Raw genomic sequence first — 24,286 nt, forward strand, 5'->3', positions numbered from 1 at the left:
GACAATTTTTAGATTTTCGCCCCACATCCTTTCTTTATGCAGGTTAGGAAACGACCAATCCAAAAAACAGATAAATGATTGCTCTTTGCTTGCACTCCAAAAGGTTTGCATGCCCCCAGGTATAAAACAGAGTTTCAAGGTTACCCCTTCTTTAGTCCGTTAAAACATTTGTTTTACCAAGAGAGACCTACCTCTTACAGGTTACCCAAAGATTGTTCTATTCACAACGCAAACAAAACACTTCTCTGGCGATGTCTACCGAGATAAACAAAGGTGAGCGGCGATGCTCGCCAACTTACATAACTTTGACAAGAGAATCTTGTTCCAGTCCAACTCCCTCTTCCAATCACGGACAGGAGTACGGAGGTCATATTCTCTCGCGGAAACCTACCCTATACCCGAAGTTTTCCTGCCGAAGCAGACCAGGGTGCATGCCCCCTGGGATTCAGTCATGTTCCCCCGAATCACTCGCGCTCATCGGGTGGATAGACTGGGGATTGAGACATTTCTTGCGTGAAAAGACCATTTAGGGATGGTATATGACTATTTGCTATGCGTGATCCGAGAAATGAAAGCTGGTCTACGAGCTTGACCACTCTTCCTTCGTGCGGAAAACACATTACTCTAAAGAGTGAGGAGACAATTGCTCCCATGCAATAAATATAGTCTCGTCCAAGGAGTAGATTGTAATCCAGGGGTCCTTGAACTACCATTACATTCATGTGAATGGTTTTCCCTCTCAATGTTATGGGCACATCGGGAAGGATCCCTAACGGTCGACTGGTTCCTTTATCAAAGCCTGTCAGATTTCTCATCTCAGGCAAAAGCGATGGCAAACCAAGCGCTTTCCAAGCAATTGAGGAAAGGATACTCACAGATGCCCCCTCATCAATGATGGTACCAGCCATAACCATTCTATATATTTGAACAATAATTCGGAATGGTATACTGGATGGTAAACGGGGTCTGCCTAGTTGATTCCAGTCGAAGGAGACAACTAGGTTGCTTGGAGGTGGGACCGAATAGACGGCCGGGTACAACTCTGACGAACTTCCTTCCTGCGGTAAAGGAATGGGTAAATTGCCCCCATGTTCATTGGAGTCTGTGCTTATGAAAAGAATTTGGACGGTGTCATCCTTATTCTCTTCAGTGACTGTATCATCTAAAGATGGAACCTCTGAAGGCAAGACCGGGTCAACTGCCGCCTCAACCTTTGGACTTTCATCTGGCATGGATTCAAATGGTTTATCCTCAATGATAGGTGCTTCGGCCAACCACCTGGACGGGCCAGTCGGATTTCAACTAGTGACGGACTCGGCAAGAGTTTTTTATATCCAGGAGGAAGTCGTAACGGTGAAACCGGACGATCATCCAAAACTCTTTTAGCTTTGTCTAAGAAGGGACAACGGTGGACGGCATGATCGCCTTCGCACAGTTTACAAGGAAATCTATATTTTCCTTTTTGTCCTGGGGCTTCACTTTCACTAGTTGACGATGTGTTTTCAACATGATCATCAGAGGTTGATGACACCGGGTTGTGCAAACGAGGAGACCAGTCCCTTAAGATTCGAGGGATTCAAGGACAATCTCTGTGATAGTGGTCTCCTTTGCAAATGACACATGGCGATTTAGACCTGGTCGGTGCAGTGTGTGGATTTTCGTTAGACGACACTCGTTTGCCCCCATTTTCTTTTGGCTCCTTCTTCTTCTTCTCTTTCTTCTTCTTTTCCTTCTTCTCCTTAGGTACTTGACTTTCAGCTTTACCAGCCCCATCAAGCGAAGAGGAAGGAGGAGAGGAAGGATTAGAGGAAGTAGAAGGTTGGTGGGTAACTCTGGAATCGTCTATTTGTTGATTCGATTGTTCAGGAATAGTGGTGTTCTGAACGATAGAGGTTGAGAAGAGCCATACAGGAAAACCAATTGTCAGTCCTGGAAGCGACAATGTGGCCATATGGGGTGCACCAACATCTCCCCAAGAGGAGAAAGGACTAGGATTTCCTCCAAGGGGAATTCCTTGGTTGGTGGACTCCATTTTCTCAACCCAAGATCAACGTAGGAAAGGGGTACTGAATATTCCGTTTAAAATAAATTTTAGACGCTTTGACACAACTTGTTTTTTCAGTTTTTAAGAGTCGATAAAAAACAAAAGATGACTCTAGTCTCCTTTGATTTTTAATGAGCCTGAAGTGACAAGTTCTCAGATGGACCTTTTCCATTAAGGAGTCTGAAAAGGAACGAAAGGGACTACTCTGGAAGTCTAGGTAGAGGGAGTACCAAACCAATCGCAAAACTGCAGAATAATTTTTATGGTACGGCAATCAATCTTCCCGAATGCTGTGTTCAGTGCATTGCGATCGATAGGGCGGCAGACACGGCTTCCTATGGATAAAGGATTTAAGCCTATAGGGGTCTCCCAAAATATACTCGACGGTACGTGGGAGCACAAGTCCGTACTGGCACTTATCGTCTCAAAGTGGAGGAGTCACCCAACCATCAGTGAGAACAACAGTTACCAGGCTTTACGACGCCAGAATACGTCTCTAGCCTAGACCTCTAAATGTTGTGCGTTAAGTTCCAAAGCGTTGTTAGATTCATTGAATTTATTTTAAGTTGATCTTGCTTATGAAGTTTTCCTTTCGGGTTCACCACGAGATGTAGATGTAATTCCTAAAATGCAATCTAAAGATGATAAACAAACTTTTTATCTCTTTTGTGCAATGAAAATCCTAGCTACTAGGGAAAAGAAAGACAAATCTTTTCACAAAGAGCAAAGAGCACACCGTAAATGCACTTTCCTAAATCAAGCCAAACAGACTGTCTATATGCAAATGCACATGCATGTATTTGTTTAAGACTTTCTTAGTATATGGATGCTAAAAAGAAAGTTGATGTACAAATCTGAATTTCTTTCCAAGCGACAAATATAAACAAGCTTCTTTTCGAAATCAAAAATAGAGATGATCACGACACCTTACGATTTTGAAATGAATACTTGTTTTTGACACTAGAAAATTACAAATTCAGACCCAAGGCAATAGTAACAGGATAATTGACCATCAACAACAATCAAACTTTCTCCTACGATCGAAATCGACACTTGCGACAGATTCAAATCAAAGGACGACAGTACGACTATGCTACTTTTGCAAAGGAAAACTGTAAATGACTCAACAAACACACAAAAACATCTACAGTTCTTTTGTACAAAGGAGGCGGAATAACAATAAGGAAAAGGGGTTTCAAACAGACATATACTGATCACAGGCAGCAAAATTCAGGAATAGAACTGGAAAGAATGAATCACAAAAGCCACAGCTTCACAGAGCTAGTCTGATCAGCGCACCTGTAACATAGAGAATCTGAAATGTAGCGCAGGTTATCCACTCGGGAAGTGCGCTGAAATTCAGAATCTCTGAACAGTACCTGCGCTGGGCCAGAAACGAGACTCTGTTCGGGTTCCGGGTCACAGTTTACAGTTCAGTTCTTGGTTTTTGGCTGAGTAAAAAGAAATAAGTAACACAAAAATCAGGGGTAGATCTAAGGAGGATCTAAGAGCTATCACAAGGGCAATCAGATAGTTTTTGAATCAGTTGTTTAAATCATAAACAGATCCAGTGTATGGATTGTTGCAGCAGTTATCTACTTTGCATTTGTTATGGCAAATGCAGTTCGAATGCTACTTATAAGTTTATGAAACAAACAACAAAGAATGATAAACAAACAAACTAATTAGCTCCCCAGCGGAGTCGCCATTTTTTTACAGGGAAAAGTGTCTATTTAGAACTGCTCTATCCCACTAAGGTGTGACAGTTGCCTTAGAAACAAACAGAGAAAAGCTACTTATGTTTTTCCTTTATGAATTATAGATAGAGAGGAATGAAAAGACCAACCTCTGTCTTGCGCTAATCCTTTGATTCGATCCCTCTCTTCTTTGATAGTCCATAGATACCTGCTCCCTTGCACGCCCAGCTTCACAAAGTACCTGTAAGATCACAGAAGCGTAGCACTATACAAAGACATGGATCTATATTCATAAACAATCTAGGATCAGATGTAAATTGACCATACAAATGTAACAAGCATCAATGATACAAAATCATGGAGGAAAACTCAAATAGCTTTTATTGATCAACAAGAAAAGATCCAGGAGGAGTTACAACTAGTTGTTCCGACCCAGCATCAACCTCCCAGCAAAGAAGCCCCTCTTCACCTCAAACAAATATTAGATCACCCAACAATCTGATGTTTGTCTCTAGAAACCAACAACAATTCCTTACAATATGAAAAATTCCAGCCTCTGGATCTCTGGGATGAGGGATCCATATATAGATATCTGTAAGGGGGATGAGTCAGCTTGTGATTTGATTAGTGTCTTCTCTCTGACAGTTCTTGCTTCCACTTGGAGACTGAGGGCCTCTTACTCATCCTTGGTCGAATTCAGTGAGGCAAGTGTCACAGGAGAAGATTTTGGAAGCTTCCATTGCCTCTCCACCTCGCGGAATGACACTGACATTTGTCATTTCTCACCCATCACACCCCACAGAAGGGACTTTTGAAATGCAACGCACCCTCACAGTGTATTTGGGTAAGATGCAACGCACCTAGCCAGTGGAGCAGCTGCAATGATCCTGTTTTGACCAATTCTGAGCAGTTTTTCATGGAGAACTTCTGGGAGAAGCTGTAATTTGTTGACCTTGTTCCTTTAGGGGTTAGAACAACACTTTTAGGGACTTAGGAGCCCTTGGTTTATGGACATTTCATGCTTGGGGTTGTAGGGCACAAAAATGTCTATAACATGGCCCAAAATGAGATTTGAGTTGTCCTGTAAAGATTGCATCGACAAGAGGTGGCAACATCCTTTGAGTCGCATGAAGGGAATAATTAAGGGTCAAAATATGACTATGTGGCTTGACCAAATACTGCCAATACGACTCCCAGTTGGTCGTAGTCACTTTTGTAGTTGCACCTCTTTGATTCCCCATTTTTTCTTGCTAGCCTTTACTCAGAGCAGTTAAGTTAGGCATTTCTTTCATATTACCCTCCTTCATGAGATTGGTAGTGAGCAGGGTATGATTTACTGCCTTAATGATGTTCTTCGATAGTCCAACTACCCTCGCAACTGCCAACTCAACCTGTTCTATCCTAGCATCCCAATCAGTGAAGAGGATGTCTTTGTGAGTTTCCTCAATCTTGGGTAGATTGGCCTTCTTTCCATCTTATGATTCCTGCCATTCAATGAAATTGGAGATTTTGGTGTTTAAATCATTAAACTTTGTTCTCTGGTCAATGAATTTGTCAATGAGTTGGTCCTTAGTAATCAGGTAGGGAGTGATGTGTGACAACTTTTGGCAGAAATACTCTTGTTGCTTGACTAGAAGAGAATTTAGTTCTAGAACCTCTTTAATGAATTCCTCAGTAGCAGGAACATCCTTGTACCTGTCCATAGATTGCTGCCATTCTTGGAGTTGCATGTTTTTTGCCGATAAGTCGGCTTCATGGCTTATTTTTAAGACTTCCATGTCCTGCTGCAATTGTGTGAGCTGCTCGGCTGCCTGCTTGTTTGCGCTTTCTTTTTCTGTCTCGAGCTCTTGTTCGAGATACGCGATTCTTTCCTCCTTTTCCTTTAGTAAAGTAGACACCTCAATAGCTTTATCCATAGTGGCCGATGTGTATGCTCCTGTGAACTGTGACAGTCTAATCAAGTTCTCGGTCAGATTAAAAGGCATGTCCTTCCAAACAACGTCCATTAGCTCATCTCCAAGTGAGAATTTGGGTGCATCTACCCTTCTTCTTTTCCTTTTCCTTCTGACTAAAACCTTATGGAGAGGACTATATAATACATCAAGTGGAGGTATCTTTATCACTTTCAGAACAATTTCTAATGTGGGCAGAGTAGGGATAACTTCAGTATGCTGGGATGTTGTTGTTTCTTGATCCATAGGTGTAGATTGTTCGCTGACAGGCTTGGGCTCTGTATCTTGATGAATTTTTAGAGGAGTCTTGAATTCCTCTGTTTCTTGAATATTTGGAGCTTTGGGACTATCTTGCAATTTCTGATTGAATTGATCCCATTCCTGCTCCAAACTAGTGCCTTGGGCCTCTAAACTTGTCTCTGTGGTTGGGGTGTCCATTACTTGTTTTTCGGCTGGCTTCTTGCTAGACTTAGCCATGTTGTTCTGTATCTTGGATTTTCACTGTGTCCGGTGTATTCTCAGTGTTTACCTAAGAGTACTTATGAGAGCTAGGGGTTGCGCTATCGACAGTGTTACTTTGGGTAGGATTATCCTCGGAATTTAATAGATGCATTGGAATGACCTGGAGCCTCTCATTCCTGAATTCCAGAAATCTTTGAAAGTCTTCAGGTTTCAGGTTTTCCTTTTCCCATTCAAGTGCTTTCTCGAAAGAAACTATTGACTGTAACAAATCCTCAAAGTAATTATCTCTATGAATGTACGCCTTCAGCTTTAGTCCTGTAGTGACATTGTATGCCACTTTGTTTGGGTCAAATTGCCTTGTAGGCAATGTATGAAGCCTGGGGGCTTCCATTTGTTTTGATTCCTTAGTAGCATGAACACAATTAGATAAAGTAAAAGAGCTGCATTTGATAGGGAAAGCAGGCCATAAGTACTTCTTGCCATCTTTAAGAACTTTAGTCAGGCCCTTTCCCACAGTCTAGTAGGCAATCTCCCTTTCTAATAGCTTATCAAAAACATATAAAGGAAGGACGTGTGGATCAGAAGTGCTACCAAAAACCCTAATGTAGGTGAACCATTCCTCAATGAAATAATTGCCTACAACAAGCAGGTTTGCTGCAGCTTCTTGGGAAAACCTAGGGGCTTTCTTATTGAAAATCATTTGGTGTAAGGGCAACACGATAAAATGAAATATCTTATAGAAGTGAGGTATGTAATGCGATTCCCATATTTGTTTATGACTGAGATGGATTGGGTAAGGATCTTGTATGGTCCATTTCCAACCCATGGTTGGAAATGTCATGCAAAAACAGATAGCATCCATAATATAAGCACAGAAATAGAAGGGAGGGAGGTTATCTGAAGAGGAGGCTTTCTTTTGTCGATATTCAGTAATGGAGGTGGCTAAGTTGTCAGATAGGATAGAAGGCCAATCCATGATATAGGAATTAACACAAGCGTCGATCAAGGGAATCCATTCTATTGAAAACTTAGTGTTGTTTGGTAGTCCATACAGTCTACATAACATTGTTGTTGCATAATTGTATGGGTTTGCCAAAGAGGTTATTGCATACATAACTGATTTGTCATACTTGAATTTGTTGTCTAACATTCTCCAAGTTTGAATTAACTTGAAGGGGTCTGGATCATTCTTTGCGAAGTTAGCCACAAATGTGTTGTCATATATTTCCTGCGGGTTAGGTATGTGATACATTTCCTTCAAGTCATATGTCCTGAAGGATCCTGTGAGCTCCATCCTTAAATTCTTGAACTGCCTATCTTCAATGATAAGGTTTTCGACCACCCATCTGATCATGTCTATGTAGGGGAGGATTTTGGCTCTTGTTCCTCCCCTATGGAGAAAAGAACAGGAGGCATCCCTGCATTGAGATCCTGAAGGCTTTGTTGACCCGATTGGTTCTCTCGTAACAGTGATTTTAGGACGCTCGTCCTCCAGTCTATTGTAAATTACTTCCCAAGCTGTTGCGCCTAGAGCTGCATCACAAACTGTATCAGAAAATATAGGAGCCATATATGTATCCTTTGTCTCAACAACGGTCTTCTTAGTTTGGTTCGGCATCACCTTTCTTAAGTACATGCCTTTTGTCACTTGCCTGAAATAGACAAGATATATCAACGCAGACGATATCAAGTAATTAAGACTCAAATCCTCTGTGAAATAATTTTGGATCGTGAGAAAGGTTTTTATGAGATATTCGATTATAACTACCCATAACCTGGAAAATGATTATCCTCCCTCAGGCCGCTTAACATAAAATAACTTGTCAACTCGTTTTTTCATATTATTTAAAACATAATTATTACACATGCTTTACCTCCTTAATCGTAGATCATGGTCTTTAAAGTGGTACCATATAACGCTTATCAGATATATCGAGCGAAATGCGATTGCGAATATCGCAATATCACATTTCACAAATTGCTAACATTTGTCCTAAGGCATGTTCAAGTTTTTTACGAATTGTGAAATGCGATTGCGTAATGACAAGATGAGGTTATCATAGGAGGAGACCTTTTCCCATATCGCAATTTCGTAAAGGTTTTATAAAATAGTGATGTGGAAAAGAACGATATGCGATTTGCGATATAAGTTCCCTCCTTAGCTTATTTTGCAAGGTTTTGCTAAGTTTTTCTCTTTAGAATTAGGCATTATTATCCTAGGCTTAAAAAATTAAAAAGGGTCCCTATTTATAACTCAAATGCTAGCTATTGTTAGTTAAAATGGGGGGGTTGTTTCGTAGTACAAAACGCCCATACCATGGATGTTTTCATATTGTCTTCATCATCCAGATGGTTGTGTCCATGTCGTGGATTCATGTCTTGATCTCAGATATGTATATGTATGCGCGTCCTTGATTTGCAGGTCTCCTGACAGTGCATGTCGTCTTCCTTGCCAAAAGCTCATAAAGCATCTCAGCCATCACTCCTCATTTTGCCTTCATGCTTTAGGGGGGCGTCTATTACACAATATTTTGTCACGCCTCCTACACTTCCCTGTGTCATACTCTGAAGTGCCTGAAACATGATCATTATACACTATACTCATCCATGTATACAGTTTAGAGCCCTCCTTTAACTTTGCTTGGAAAATATCTTGAGCTTTCCCTGAAGAAATAGCTCTTAAAACCCTAAAATTAAGGTCATCACCCTTATGAAGCTGAAAACCGCGATGATCACCTGTTGCACCGTGATAGTCGAACAATGACATCACTCTTTTCCCTTGCATACCCACGATGATCTCAAAAAAGAAGTTTTCCCAAAGAGGATGAGAAGCTTCGTGATCTAGAAGCTTCTAGAGCGGCGAGCTGGAGGTGGTTTCACATAGATGAGGTCGAATCCTCGTAATTTGATCTCTTGGTCTCATCCCTATGAGCTACCTCCTTGAGATGTGGGCCTAATACTATCTTTGGAGAAGTCCTAACTCCATCTCCCAGCCTATAAATTTCTCCTCTCCCATTCCCAAATGGTTGATCTATGTCCATTTTCACCCCTATGCCGAGCTTGTGCTTAGAGGCTATTCATCAGACTTGGAGAAGGAGTGTTTAGAGAGTTTCTTAGCTTGGAATATGATTACCACTCAAGGAGAACCTTTCAAAATCAAGGCTATGGTTGTAAGCTTTCCTTTATTCTTTAAATATTATACAATTGTTGGTTCATCTTCCCAAAATATATAGGTTCATGTATGTGTTAGCTTGGCATTCCTTGATCAGCTAAGTAGGTTATTATTGGATTTGCTATTGGTTTTGGCATGCTTTGTTGTCTCTTGATTACTTGTGCAGGCATATAAATGTTGAGAGAAGCAGGAACAAGTTTGTGACACAAGTGGTTCGAGGCTCTCAACAAAGGAAATCAGAATAGCATCAGAACAATGTAGGTTATCTCTTGTTCTACTTTTCAATTAAAATCTAGGAAGATGTCTAGTTTATTGTCACTTCAGTTGCTAGACCCACTCATTGGGCTAGAGGGATCGTCTCTGTCTGTAGAGAGGATTAACATTGTCAACAAGAGGGGGAGACTATGTTGGGTGATGGGTTGTGATATGTTGGGGATGCAGTGGTTATGGATTGTGTGATTTCTTCAATGTTCTAGGTTTTGGAGAGAGAGTGTGGTTTTTCACCGGTGAGAGCGATGCCTTGGGCAGAGGTAAGTAGAACAAGTTTTCAGGAGACTGAGGGAGTTCGGGTAGAAATCAAACGGGTGTCCTGGAATGTGGGTTCAATAACAAAATGAGTGCCCACCAAGGGAATGGAGATGACCATTGGGGTAAATGATAAAGTACTGATCAGACTAGCATTAAGAATTTCAAAAAGCATGGGTATGGAACTTACTAACAACCCGAGAGTTTCCAATGTGTTTTAGACTGATATCACAATTGTCTTGAATCTCTACAAGATAAGATTAAGTGTGTCTTCTACTACTCGCTTCTGGGAGGCAGAGGGGCTCTCACTAGGTAGTGGTCATGGCAACATCCCTTGAAAATAATATGTCCTCTTGTTGTTCTGAACTTCACGAATGATTCCTGGCCAAAACAAGACTTCAGTGTGGAATGCCTCTTCCGATAGAATGAAAGGTAGAGCCCACATATGGAATGTGTCCATATTGGTAACCTTGGGGTGAATCTAGGTGGTTTCATGGTAAACACCAAGTCATATGGCATGTGAATAGTCATCTAAAAGCAATTTCGAGCTTCTGGGGGCAACCATTGTGACAGTGATCATCTTGTCATACCAACCAATGAATGAGGCCTCATTTATTTCTTTCTTTTTGGGTTCCCTGATGTCTTCCATGGGGAGTACCTGAGTCCCAGGGGGCTGATCTTACAATATTGGAGCTAGCTATCTACCTTCACGATGGCACCACTATTGGATAGTTGACATTGTTTGTCTGGATAGTGGTAGTAAGTGTGTTGGTATTAATGTCAACAATTATGCTGTGAGATCAAGTTGGGTAGTTGGCATTGCCTGATAGTTAGCAAGTGTGTTGGCATTGATGTCAACAATCATGCTAAGAGATCAATTTGGGTAGTTTACATTTCCTGACAGTTAGTAAGTGTGTTGGAATTGATGTCAACCAAATTAGCATGGATGTATGTACTGGCATGATGTTAAGAAAGACAACATTGATGTCCACCAGGTTAACAGTGATAACAACAGATGTTACCATTTATATGATTAATGTGCCAAGCTTAGGGGTAGTCTTATGGTTGTTCCAGTCTCTGGTAGAGAATCACCATAGTAGCAGGCCTATTGTAAAAGCCATAAAAATATCACTGTGTTGGTCGGGGAGTCCAGGATTCCAGGCACAAGAAGAAGGGCCAAGGTGAAAAGAATGGAAGAGAATTTGCAACCATGTTTTAGGTAAACAATGGGCTCAAGGATTGCATCGAACCTTCTCCACTGGAACGTTTTTTGAAAAATATTTCCAATGGTATGTGGAAGTCCATAAATGGATCTTGACATCAAAATTTATTGATAGCCAAAGTAAAGGTCTTGAATTCCTTAGAAGCAAGACGAATTTCGGAATCGGGTAGTAGGTCGAATTTTGGAATTTCGAAACAAGGAAGCAAGCCGAATATCAAAATCAGGAAGCAGGCCATTTCAGAACTTTAGAATTTCAGAGGGTCGAAGTCCCGGGACCTCGGAGGTTCGGAATATCGGAACATCGAAACATCAGAATTTCGGAGGTCAAAGTCTCAGTCAATCGGAAGGTCGGTATATCTAAATTTTGGAACCTCATAAATTATTACAAATTGAATTATTTAAAAGCGCCAAGGGTTGCAAGGAGAAGAGATTAACAAAGGAAAGTGTTCACAAATCCAAGGACTGAGGGACCATCTCTCTCTCCTCAGGCAATACACATGGCAACAAGTGATTGGCCCTCATGAGCTCACAGTGGCAAATGACATCAACATGACATGGTTGTATGGAGGACATGTGGTAGTTAGATTCAACATTATTTAGTGGCCTAATGGGGAAAATATCGGTGACACGTGTCACCACTAAGGAGAGCCCAAATGGGGTTGATGATGAGAGCATGATTCCATCTTGGAGGAATTATAGTGGTCGGGGATTTCATAACTCCACTGTAATTTCTTTTTTTTAAAGTTTTGATACCAGGGAGCCCCGATGTTGATTGGCACTTGGTTATGGAGCCCAAATAACTAAGGGAATAGTGAAGAGCTTAACACTTAGTGCTATGGTGACACCACATCGGAAGGATTTCGAAGGTTAGAATTTCGTAACTCCTCTAAAATTGTAATTTGAAGAAATTTATTATACCAGGGAGCTCTGATGTGTTGGCGTTTGGTCATGGAACCCAAAAGAACCAAGAGCGCAGAGCAAGAACAAGAGGAGATAGGCCCTCGGTAGGATCCTGAAGGGCTTAGCACTTAAGTTCTATGTCGCTGGTCACAACACCCAGTCCTATGGTGGAAAAACAATAAGGGGTGAAGAAAAAGGGGCAAAAGGCCAAGATCAAAATCTTGTATTATCGTAACATCTACGTTAATAAAGTTATGAATATCCTGCTTTGATATTGTAATACATAGGAGCATGAAGGATGAATGGGTCGACAACTAAGAGTAACTGTGCGCAGAAGAGTTGATCGCTAGAATAAATCGCAATTGCAGAGATCGTTGAGTCAAGGAAACAAGGTCCACGATTGCACATATGCTTTAATGGAGTAATAGTGATTGTCATAGGCAGGAGATAGAGATAGAGAGGACCATGATTTGTAGAAGTAAGAGTTGAACCCAGAACAACCATGCTTGAGCTTTATTGCACACTACAAGGAGTTAGTCATGAGCTGAGACAATCCATCCCTGATCTTACTTCCGTGCTCTAAGAAATTGAATGAAGGTCAAAGCCTTAGGTACAAGAGATTTATTCACAGAAAGAACAAGAGACTTGTTAGAGTGTGCAGGCTGATTGAGTGTTTATGTCTCAGCATGGGAACGCTCAGGTGCCCATTCTGATGTTTAATACAGTGGAAAAATTCAAGCAAGATACACAACAAAAGGATGGAGAAGCCATGTAGGAGTACACTCGGGCAGTGTGAATGGAAGCGTGATGGCTGACAGAGACAACATTAGTCATTGTGTTTAAGTGAAACAAAACCCCAAGATTGCAGTTGAGAAATGTGGTGGAAGCAACATTGTTGCCATTGAGTTGTGTGGAGAGCTCTGTGTGTGTGTGCACTACTGAGGAGAGGCTAAGTGTGCTAGTGCTATAGAGAGAGGCTGAGAGTTTCTATACAGAGGAAAGAGACCCTGAGAGAGACTGTGGTCTTCTATGAGAGGCCAAGAGAGCTTTTGGAATAGAAGAGGCCAAGAGTGCCTATGCGGAGGAAAGAGACCCTGAGAGAGCCCATGTTGCTGTGTGAGAGGTCGATATAGCCTATGTAATAGAAGTGGACAAGAGTTCATATGCAAAGGAAAGAGGTTGAAAGTGCTAGAGAAAAAGAACAAGGTTGAGATCTGAATGCATGTTGTTGAGTAGAACAACGATTTGTTGCAGAGTGTGCAAAAGATAGAGTGTTGCATAGGCTATGTGTTAGTCAATGTTGTTGAGTGAAACAATGTGTAGTGCCCCGCTCTAGTTGACTGCCAGTGATATGAGATTAACATTTATTTAGCCCTAAGGCCCACACATTATTCTTTGAGGACCTCAGGTTGAGGATCCAGGCACATGATGTTATTATTAGTGATTGAGATATTCATGGATGTGATGTTTATGTATGTTCTCCATTGATATTATGATGAAGATAGCATGAATGGTTATGTATGTTATCTATTGGTATTATGATGATTGTAACATTAAATGGTTAAATTTGGTCTTTATTGAATTTATGATGATGATGGTAGTAAAGGATATGTATGATATCTATTAAAATCATGATGATGATAAATTTTATGGATAGGTATATTTCTACTGATGTTACGATATTGATAGCTTGATGGATATGTATGTTTCCATTGATGTTTTGATGATGATAGCCATGATGGATGTGTCCCCTATGTTACCTACTTTCATTAGTTTGGGCTTACAATGAATAATGATGTGAATGACTAGGTGTTGTTAATGATGCTATTATGACAATGACTAACACTGAGAAACCTTGTTACTGATGATTATCGAGTATGGCAGGAAACCACCAGAGGCACTCGCATATGACGAGTTGACGACAATTGGTTTGATGAAAAAATTTATATTATTTTATTTCAAAGTCAATTTTGAAACCTGCTATATATGTTTATCTATATTCTAATGAGATGTTAATGGTTGCAGACATAGATTAGTGCTTGGCCGAATGAATCACATATGGGTGATGGGGATGTACAAGTGGATGGAACTACATGGGAGGGGTGGGACAGTGTCCCTAATCTCACCCACTAGCACTCCTGCTATGACTTGGGCTGGAAAGGTTGAAACACCTTCACCTTGAAGATCACGATGTCATGAGGGTAGGTCCCAAAGTTGGGTCGCTCATGAGGATTTTACCAGGGGGCGCACATCAAGGCGGATTCATTGATCCCCGACACCATTAGTCTCAATATAGTAGGCAACATAAGAGATGATAGTGGTCTATGACATTGCATCTATACTTTCCCCTCGTAGCCACTAAATTCTTGAAGGGAAAGTGGTGTGGCACCCTTGGAACTTCAAGGGAATTTCTTGAAGGGCACGACCAACTTGGCACCCTTGGCATCACAAATAAAATATTAGGCGTGGTACCCTTGGAACTTCAAGGGAAGTTCTTAAAGGGAACGACCAAACTTGGCACCCTTGGAATCATTAAAAATAAATAAATTAATAAATATAATCAAGAAAAGAAAACTAGGTAAATTTACATCAAGGGTAAATGATTTTAGAAACCTAGGTAATTAAATAAAAAATAAAACTTGGGTTAAGAGGATCATAGAAAGAAATAAAATAGGTTAACTTAAAACTCTACCCTTCCCATGTTGGAAAATAGTAGGTAGATAATGTAGTTTAATTAGGTAAAAGGGGAACGAGGGACATAATTGTAAGGATAAAGATTAATCCTAAAATAGGTAAACCTAATTAAGAGAAGAGGATGGTGAATTAAAATAAGATTAATAAATTAAATTTTAGAGAAATGTAGAGAACCTCCATGTGGCAACAACCAACATAAGAATATCCATCTAAGAGATAACTTGAGTTAAATTAGGGAGTAGATAAGGGATCAAATATTGACTCATTAATTGACTTTAATAATGAACACAAATTAAGGAGTAAAAAGGGGGATCAAGAGGCAACTAGGAGATGAAATAGGAATCTTGTTGAGGTGAGGAAAATATTAGTTTTAAAATAAAATTGAAGTAAATAATTTTGGAGACCCTTGATGAGAGAGGGACACATGGGTGGGTGAATAATCAAACTATTGAATTATAATAAAAAAATAATTAATTATGCATGACATGACAAGTGTCACCTATGAGGACTCCTATAAAAAAAGGGGAAATCCATGGGAGAAGGGACTTTTGGGAACCCTATTGTTGGATGGATGAGACTATGTTAGAGCAGTGATTACGAAACTATAATGAGTTTGGTGAGGTAGAGGATTTTAGAGAGGGGACTCTTGAGCTAAGGAGTGCTCTACTCTACCAGCTATTGCATTCCTCCATTGTACAACCCCATTGCAGCTTGGGGGTCCGCGGGAAAGAAGAGTACCCAAGGAGTAGGCTGGGAGGTTAACTGGTGGGTGATCGCATTCAGATCAAGTACGTCATCATTCACTCTCGGAGGTGACCGACAACAAGGAAAGACAAGTAACGACAAATCAAGTGGAGTCTCGTCTTCTGGTGAACGGTACATATGTGTTGCAATATTATTTTTTATGATTTCTTTGTGGCCTTAGTTAAATATATGTCATTTTTATGATATGTTCAGTGAATGAAATTCAGGGATGTGTTAGACAGTGCTGAATAAATTTGAATTCCCAATGTTCTTCTCTTCTGGTTGTATTTTATTGTGATATATATATATATATATATATATATATATATATATATATATATATATATATATATATATAGTATAGAACAGGTTCCTACATAATGAGTTGTTGTAGAGTGTGTAGAGGACAAAGTACAATGTGGGATGAGTAGAGGAAAGGTTGTTGATGAGAACAAAGAGTTGAAAATAGGTAGAGAGGCTTCCAATTACAGTGAGTAGTAAGTTATCTTTTGAGTGTGGGTTGGAACCTACATATAGGAAGTTGGTACTTCCATCTCTAGTGGGTGTTTAAGAAGGCTTGGGGGTTGGTGCTTGCAACAAATCCATGAAATTGGTGCTTCAGATGGTGCTTCTGGTAGGTTGATCAGGTGTTTGCAAGAGGGAGTTGGTGCTTCCTGCTAGTGGGTGCTAACAAAAAATCAAAGGGATTCGGTGCTTCCTATGAGTGGTGGCTCTCAAACAGATTGATGTAATAGAGTAGGTGCTCTTATTTTTACATTAATAACAAAAACAAGCTTTGGTGTTTTTTTCTCTCAGAAGGGTTTACACGTTAAACCTTTATGTCATATATGTGTTGCTCATGATGTGTATGCGTTTGTTGATTCATATGGTTGTTGTTATGGTTTGTTAATGGTTGCTCTCATTAAGTGGATGCTGAGTTTGAATGAGAAAAATATAAATTAGAATAAAAGTTTAAATTAGCCTTAATACTTCCCCCTCTTAGTACTAACATTGTTTCCAACTTTTGTTGCTCCCACAGGCAATCTTGGATTTCTTACAAGACCAGTGCCTGGGCACATCTAGATTTTGTGTGTCTCGTATGATTCTCAAGAAAATGGAGACATCACACACATATACAAGACACACAAAATCTAGATGTGCCCAAGCACTGGTCTTGTAAGCAATCCAAGATTCTCTATGGGAGCGATATATATTAAATGGAAAAGGTTGGTTCATTCATATAAAGGAGTAAACCATGAGTTTCTGGTACTTCTTCACATATACAGCTCACATAAATATGTGCATAAAATAGTGGAGGCCGAGTAGTTCAATGACCTACAGTTTAATAAGCTTTCACAAAGAAATGAGAGAGGATAAGGAGGAGTAACTCATCACATAGAGCTTAAAACATAAAGAATTCTACACTTAACACATAGCATCAATAATTTGTACACTTATTTGAGTTACAGGTAGATATAATGGACAAAAGAGAGACTAGGTGCTATGATTCATGGAGCACAATTTTAAAGATATAATCTCAATAATCCATACATGCACATGCATTAACAAGTCAATACAAATGAATTTGTGAGGAAGTTTGAAATATTTCTAGCAGCTATGATTACATGAATTCAGAGAAGAAACATGAACATAATGGATTTTAACAGAGGGAGAACATACTGTAGTACTTGAAGGGGGAATCACCACCATTTTATTTATATTCTAAAAGATGCATATCATACAGTCATACAGTCTAAAAATAATTCTTTAGTATTTTTGAACCTTTGTTAAGTGTTGCTTCCCTCTATTTATCTAGAGAGGGGAGCGTTGAACGTTGACTAAAACAAAATATCTTCAGCTGAGTCTCAGTTGTCCGATCAACTAGCTGTCTCGGCCAGGGATGGCTCTGTGGCCCAAAAACATTACAAAATATTAATTTCCTCATTAAATAGCGACACATTACAGGATAAAAAAACCAGTCAACAATCAGATGAAAGCATCAATAAAATATCTATGTGCCCACCCCTGTGATCGCCTCTGCTTCAGGTTCTATTTTGCTCACAGTCTGGCCTCCTATGTTACTTAGCAGACTCCCATTGCTTCAGCCTTTACTTCTTGAATCATTCATCCTTTAAAGCTGGGAGTGAGAAACTATCAGTTTCATGCCATAGTACAGAAGCAGAGGACCCTTGGGTTGTACTTCGTCTTCCCTATGTATGGAGCACCATGTTGGATGATCAAGTCCTCCCGAACTTCCAAGTCGTCGTTTACTTCTGTCAACGTCGACCCTGGTTTCGTATCACAATGGGGCCTATTTGGATCGGACCATGCTGAGTTTGAATGCTCCATCTCCTTTCTTAAATGCCACAGTTGCCAACCCATCACGCCTTTAAAGTTCTACATTACCTGGTCATGGAGTTATCACACCGGGACATTCCATTAGAAAGTCTTTATAGCAAGGGGCCTTTCGATCCACTTTAGCCCCTTTTGCTTCATGTGACCAGGGGCCATGATCAAGTGCTTAGTCCTCGGGTGCTAGGGCCTTTGGACTACCCTCTAGGGGTCTTTTTCCTTTGTTACATAGAATCCCGCACACCGGTGTTTTATAATGCTCACCTTTGACATCTCCCCTTGATACTTGCAATCGTCGATCTGTGGGATTGGGCCCACCCGGGGTATCACAATCACAATACGGGAGAGAGGGCCTCTTTACCTCCTTTCATAGTGCTGGCTGATTTTTCAGATGTGAAAATTTCATAAGGCATGACACATAAAATATCGCATCCAGGAGGGTATTCGTATATCACAATTGCAAGTCGGAAGGGACTTCGGTGGAGGAGGGACTTTTATTTGTGCAATCATCGATTAACGATTGATAATGTCATCACTGCCACATGTCACTTTGTGAGTGGTAACACGTGTCACTTAGAAATGCCCTCTTAGTACCCTAAAAATTCCAGATCATCATGCCATGTTTCCTCCATACTCCAACGTCATGATGACATCAGCTGCCATGTGGATTCATACGAAACAATGGTATTTTTCCACGTGGCCCCATGGAGGAGAGAGAAAAGGGCCCACCTGGCCTTGGTTTTTCACTATAATCCTTTGTTAAATGGTTTTCGGTCCCTCCCTGTGCTTTATCACTATAGGCCCCAATTTCAGTTATTCAGCGCTATCAGTGTATTTCTCCCTCAATTCCTTTAAGGGTGATCCATTGCAAACGCCAAATGTCGATTGCGATATGCTTGGGCTCCTTCGATCACCGATTTGACTGTCCTTTGCACTGTACATTGACCTTTTACCTTTGATTTATGATATCGCTCCCGGACCTCCATTATGTGGAAAGTCCGATATGCAAGACTTTTGATCACCGATAAGCCGAAGGACTATTCCCGGGACACTCTAATCACCGATTTGCCTTTTCTTGGACCCGTCGATCACCGATATGTCGTGCTACCTGAGTGTGACATTTGTTTGTGATGACCATGGGCCTCTGAAGTTTGTGATCTCTGATCGCAAGTTGCTCTGTCCTTCCCCGTTGTTGCTCTTAGGAAACTGCAATTGTGATTAGCCTCCCCTTGGCCTTTTCCTCTTTGTTTTATGGATTTCAAAGCGTATCTTAAATCTAATCTAACTTATAAGTCAGGAGTCCGTTCTTGGACTTCCACCTATAGTCGGAAATCTTATTTCGAGCACTATCTAGTGGAGAGGGTCTGATATGGCTTTGAGAGATTTTGTGGCTTGGAAGATGGCTGCAATATTCTCTATTCTTTGGTACTCTTTGTACAACTGGAACTATGTTTTCAGAAGGTGACAACATTGGATCCACCTAGGGAAAGTGCCTTGCTAGCAAGGTGTTGAGAACCTACAAACTGTGAACTTCTCCTTTGGGCATGGAGTCTTTTCTGAAATAACGATAATTTTGTGAAAGTGGAATTCTCAACAGAAATTGTAAATTTCATATAATAATTACAATACACATAAAGGTATTTACAATGAGTGCAAGACAGGTACCTCTAATTTTGGAAATAGAGTTTGAGGAAATGACCATTTACCGACAGTTCCAACGATTCACCATCCAGATTTTCAAGCAGGTACGTGCTATTTCCTCTCTCTTCTACAATATTGTAAGGGTTGAACCATAGTGGATTGAATTTTCCGTGTTTTCCTTTTTCTTCCCATCGGAGAACTAAATCTCCTGGTTGAAGAGTTCGATCCTTGGCCTTCTTGTCAAACATGGATTTCATCTTCTGTTGGTAATTTGACAATTTGGCCCCCACCTGTTCTCTGTTTTCATGAAGCTCGACCAATTGGTTTATCCTTCATGTCAAGGAACTTGGCTCTTTCTCAGCTTCTTGTAGTAACTTTTCCACCAAAATTTCTAATTGGATTGGGAAGACCGTAGCCTTACCATACATGAGCTCGAAAGGTAATTTTCCAGTGGATCATTTAGGAGTTACTTGGTTAGCCGAAAGGGAAAACTTTAGTTGGGAGTCCCAGTTCCTATGATTCTTGGTGATGGTCTTCTTCAGCACTCTCACCACATTTTTGTTTGAGGACTCAGCCAAGCCATTACCTTGAGGATAGTAGGTGGTGGAGTGCCTGATGATAATATTTAATTTCTAGCAGAAGCTGATGAATTTGGCAGATTTGAAGACTTGAGCATTGTCAGTGATAATTTTGATGTGACAACCAAAGCGAGATAATATGTTCTCCTCCATAAACTTGATTACCACTGAGTCTGTAGTGTTTCTGGCTGGGATGGCCTCTACCCACTTGGTGAAATAATCTGTGGCTATTAATATCCACTTGTGTTGGCCACTAGAAGGTGGGTTTATTTCTCCTATGAAGTCTAGTCCCCATTGTCTGAAAGGTTCTTCCACATGCACTGGAATCAGGGGGAGAGGAGAAAGTTTTTGCCTCTCAACAAACATTTGGCACTTCTGGCACGACCTGACCTGGGAATGAACATTTCCAAATAGTGTAGGCCAATAGAATCCTACCTTGAGGATTTTGTGTGCTGTGGTCTTCGAGCTGTAATGACCTCCACAAACTCCTCCATGAAATTCCTCAATCACTTTATGGGTTTCTCCCTCTACCAAACATAACAGCAAAACTCCCACCGGGTCCTTCCAGTAGAGTTGACCATTGGATATGATATACTTTTGAGCTTGCAATCTCAGAGTTCGGTATTTGGATTTATCCAGCCCTAGTGGGAACCTCAGGAATAAGAGATAATGGATGATATTCTTATACCAGGGTGATCCCTCATATTTAGCATATATCTTTTGCTCTGATGTTTTAATCCCATCCTATTGAACCTTTGGTCTACCTTCCTCTGTTATCAATTTTATCCCTAAAGATTGGCAATTAGATTCTCATAAAATCTTGGCTAACCCCTGACCTTTTATGAGCTTAGTAGGCTTTATGTCTAACTCATATTCTTGTATCTTTGCTATCCACCTACCCATTTTTCCTTTGCTGTCTCCTTGCACCAGGATGTCCTTGACCGCTGTCGTTAGGACAAATGTTGCGATTTCTGATTGTAGCACATACATACGAAATGCCTTCAAAGCCTTGACTAGTGCATAGGCTTGTTTCTCCAAGATGTTATATTTCAGCTCAGCATCCCTCAGGACTTGGATAAAGAAGGAAATGGGTTGTTCATAACCATATTTATTCTTCTGTAGCATAATTGCGGCAATAGTATGCAGAGAAGGAAAAGAAAAGATATAGAAATTTGTTGAGTAGTCAGGGTTGACTAGTACTGGGGCTTCGGCCAAAGCTTCTTTAATTCTAGTGAAAGAATATCAGGGGGTAGGGCTCCACTTGACTTCATTTTCCTTTTTAAGCATGTCTGTAATACCCTTGACTATTTCTGCATAGTTGGGTATGAACCTCCTCAAGAAATTGATTCTCCCCAAAAAGGCTTGGACCTCTTTCTTATTTCTAAGTAGAGGAATATGACTGATGGCTTCGACTCATTTAGGATCGATCTTCTCTCCTTCCCACGCTACTATGTGTCTTAGTATCTTCCCCTCACTTAGGGAGAACTGAGATTTCTTGGGATTCAAAGAAATACCATACCCCATGCAATTCTCAAAGGTTATCTTCAAGTTGATGATGTTCTCTTCATCAGTCTTGGAGAAGACTGTGATATTGTCCAAATAAATCACCACGAACTTGTCTTTCTCCCCTACAAAAGCCATATACATAGCTCTCTTAAACGTGGCCCCTGCATTAATGAGACTGAAAGGCATGCAAGCATACTTGAATGTTCCCCATGGGGTTGTAAAAGCGGTCTTTTTCTGATCATGAGGGTGAATTGTCACTTGTTTGTAAACAGAGAACCCATCCATTATGGACATTCTGACTGAGCCAACCACCTTTTGCAATATATAATCCATCTTAGGTAGCAGGTAGTTGTCTTTCAACAACGCCCTGTTTAGATTCTGAAAATCTACACATAGTCTTATTTCTCCATTGTTTTTTCGAACTGGGACTAAGTTGGCCGCCCACTCCGAGTACCTTTAAGGCACTATGATTTTGGCCTGTATAGGTTTCCTCACTTCTTTTTCAATGGAGGGTAGTAAGAGTGGATTAACATTCCTGATCTTTTTCTTGCATCGTTTTATTCCACTCTTTAAAGGAATGTTATGTTGTATGATGTTAGTATCAAATGCTTTTAGATCCTCATAAGACCAAGGAAAAACATCCTTGTAGATTTTGAATAGATTTAAATACCTTTGTTTATATTGCAAGGGGATTCCTTTTGATAGCCTAACCATCTAGGGTTCATCCTCTGAGCCAATATTGCAATCTTCTACTTGATCGTCCATCTCCAGAGCCATTGGTTTGGAGGTTACATCATCCTTATTAAAAATTCTTTCCAGTGGGACTAGTTCATGAGGAATGGTATTCCCTTTTAGTTGTAGAGTTTTGCGTCCAGCCACTGTGTCTTCCCACGAAGTGGTTTCCTGATCAACCTCTTTTTCCTCTTCTTGATCGATGGTTGAGTTAGTGAACGCCCCAACGTCTTCTATAAATTGTTTCACCTACTCATAGTCCTTGAATACATGCCAGTGTTTGCAATTATCAGGTATAAAGGGTCTGTATCTGACCTCCACCTCATACTCAAGGAGCGGATTTTGAGGGTGCTTGAAACTGCTTACTGCTACAACAAGGAAATCAACCATTCTATTTCCTTCTATGAGTAAAATTGGATATTAAAGGCCAGGAAGAGGTTATCAATCAAATCCCATACTTCATTCCGGTATGTACTTAATCTGGGGTGTTTGGCCTGGCACTGATTCCAGATCTATTTCACAATCATCTTAGAGTCTCCATGCACCATTAAGAATTCAATATTCATATTCTTTGTTGTTTGTAGCCCAAGGAGCAATGATTCATAGTCAGCCACGTTGTTGGTTGCCTCAAACTTCAGCTTGAATGAGAGGGGTACCAGTCTACCCTTAAGAGATACCAACAATACTCCTCCTCCATTTCCCTCTTTGGAATTTGTTGCATGTTCTAACTACCTTATTAGGTGTATTGTTGTTTCTTCTAAGATGGACTCATATTCTTCTAGGAACAGGCAGGACATGTCGCTTTCTTTTCCATGCACTAGGGAGTTTTTTGAGCCTTTATCTTGGGTCATAGTTTTTACAAATTTGGACTCTCTATACAACCTCCTTTATTCGCCTCCAAAAGTGGGAATAGTGGCATAAGTTAGATCTAACTTGATAGAGCCCCACACCTTGGAACCCCAAGACCTAGATAGGAGCATGTCGAATCGAGGGGGAATATCGGCCACCATTATGTCCATTACTACAATATTCGCAGGGGTTTGTGCCAGGTTTACCAAAAGATCCTTTATCATTCCTAGACATTTGACCCTCTTAGAATCAAAGGAGTATAGGTCTGTGTAGGGCCTCGTGATCTACAAGCCAAGTTTTTCCATCACTGCTAAGGGCATGAGGTTGTGCAAGGCTCTGGAGTCCAACATGCAATTATGCAATAAGAGGTCATGGATTACTAGGGTCACATAGAAGGGTGTCGTAGAAGGATCAAGTTCTTCCACATGAAGCCCAAAAACAACCATTGGCCTTTCTTCTTGAAGGTTTAAACAATCATGGGTGGGTGAAGAGGTGGATGGAAGCATGAACTGAGAGACTTGAGCTTTATAAGTGGGTTGCTTTAGAAGTTCAATCAGGGGGACATGAATCTTTACCCTTTCGAGCTCCCTTTGAATATTGAATGTAGGTTGGCCCTTATCTATACCTCCCAGCTTTACTTCTCCTTCCTTACCACTTGCAGTTTTTAGCAGAATAGGTTCCTTCCTTTCTATGTGTTCCTCGAAACTATTGCTTTCCTTATTGGAGGAAACTTTTACCTTGGACGAGTCAAGATTCAACTTACCTTTCCATTTATCTGGAACTGGGGAAATATCTTGAGGAGCATTTCCCTCTTTTTGTTCCGGTTCCCTCAACCTCTTTCTTGAAGATCTTAGATCATACTTTTGGTGTAGTTGTGCTTGCATGAAATCCACAAACTGTTTACAATAATAATCTATGTCCTCCTTATTTGTTGCTGCTTCTCTATCATGATCGGTCTCCTGGTGAGCCATATTTTCATGTTCTTCTTCAAAGAAAGCGAAATACAAGTTTCCTTGCATCTCATGTGTATCTGATGATTTTTCATCAGGATCATCTTCTAAATGTAGAGGACGAGGGATCTGATCGAGTTGTTCCTTTCTTTCCCTTGGAAGTGTCTGCAATGGTGGCCTTCTGTGTTATGGGTTATAACCCTAGTTGTTGCCTTGAGCATTCTATTTGGGGAGACTCTTGTTCTCAAGTTCAAGCTCTCCAACCT

The sequence above is a fragment of the Pinus tabuliformis genome, chromosome 7, assembly GCF_031772625.1.
Source record: "Pinus tabuliformis cultivar Carrire ecotype Pingquan chromosome 7, CPIR1, whole genome shotgun sequence".
NCBI classification, from domain to species: Eukaryota; Viridiplantae; Streptophyta; class Pinopsida; order Pinales; family Pinaceae; genus Pinus; species Pinus tabuliformis.